Source organism: Tubulanus polymorphus, chromosome 11 (genome assembly GCF_964204645.1).
Source record: "Tubulanus polymorphus chromosome 11, tnTubPoly1.2, whole genome shotgun sequence".
In the NCBI taxonomy this organism is placed as follows: Eukaryota; Metazoa; Nemertea; class Palaeonemertea; order Tubulaniformes; family Tubulanidae; genus Tubulanus; species Tubulanus polymorphus.
Genome location: NC_134035.1, coordinates 2129035 through 2130513, shown reverse-complemented (window position 1 = coordinate 2130513; position 1479 = coordinate 2129035). Strand labels below are relative to the sequence as shown.

General features: G+C 44.4%; 1 long non-coding RNA gene across 1 annotated transcript; it reads left to right on the top strand.

Moving 5' to 3' along the window:
- Positions 1–225: 225 nt before the first annotated feature.
- On the top strand, positions 226–1167 carry LOC141912836 (uncharacterized). The gene is made up of 2 exons (XR_012620203.1): positions 226–749; positions 826–1167. It is a non-coding gene; the product is annotated as an uncharacterized LOC141912836 (long non-coding RNA).
- Positions 1168–1479: the final 312 nt, after the last annotated feature.

Genomic DNA, 1479 nt, shown 5'->3' with positions numbered 1-1479 from the left:
ATGAATAGTCGAATTAAACTCGATGACCTGTAGGCCCCATTGAAAATGTTTGGCACGAATTGAATGGTTCTTGCGGATTAGCGTCACGGACTCGGGTCTGTCACAGGAATGCGCGATCGAGCTTTCTGATTGATCCAATCCGGTCGCATCGATGATGCACCGTCGCTGATTGGTTGACGTAGGTATTAGAAGCGCGGTTCGAGCCGCCCGCTGCCAGTCCGAGAACTGATGTCCAGCGATGAAGGTCAACCCATAAGAGCTCTGCAACAAGGCGTGAAGAAAGTGTGGCTTCAAGCGAACAACCAACTAATAAGCGGCTGATGATGTTAGGAGAGACTGGAACGTGAAGGAATTTGTGACGCCTAGCGATTGAGAACGCAAGATGAAACTGGCGGCTGATGATGCAGATGATCGCGGAGGAGATCCCGATACTGCTGCTGCTGTTACTGGTGTTGCTGCTGCTGTTGATGTCGGATTTCAACTACAAACAGATGACGGCTAATTTGCTGATGAAGACGAGTTGCTGTTGTCGCTGATTTCCGATGTTCTATTTCGCGCACATTCATACATTATGAATATTGTGTCTTTTTAGGGTTAAACCGAAACCAGTTCGCTACTACTGACAACTACATGTACACACAATTCGTTTGTCGCAACGTCCTGAACTAGTCTGCTGCTGCTGCTGCTGCTGCATTGGGAACCGCATCAACTCACATTTTGCTGTTTCGGTATCTTTACATTAAGATAAGGTAATTATATTAAACTATACCCATCCGTACATTTTGCATCTTCATTAGCTTGACGATTATCCGATTTGTTTTTCAGCTGGCAATATTTGAGTGACGGCAACATCTTCAAACCTCGAGACGCAGACTCTACCCCGACTACAGAACCATCTTCAAACCTCGAGAAGCAGACTCTACTCCGACTACAGTACCATCCTCAAACCTCGAGACGCAGACTCTACTCCGACTACAGTACCATCCTCAAACCTCGAGACGCAGACTCTACTCCGACTACAGAACCATCTTCAAACCTCGAGACGCAGACTCTACTCCGACTTCAGAACCATCTCCAAACCTCGAGACGCAGACTCTACTCGTCATTATTTCGTTTTGCCGCATGTTATAAAAAGTAACGCAAATAAATAAACGTCTATATATAAAATGCTCTCTTTAATAAAATCTCTTTGTCTCGGGCACTTTGCCCCGGAAAGGACTCTTCCCTCTCTCAACTTCCCGGAAAGGACTCTCTTACAACTTCTCACGTTCAAGGAAAAGTCAAAAAGGAAAGGACAAACGCAAAGGATTTATTCCAAATTCAAAGTAGGAATTTGTTACAGCTTGTTTGCAAAAGTAAAATTCAACATTTTATTGAAACGAACAAAATCAAAATTCAACATTTTATTTAATAAAACATTATTATGGGATTTGAACCACCAACCACCGGTCTAGCAGTCCAGCACCCTACCCACTACGC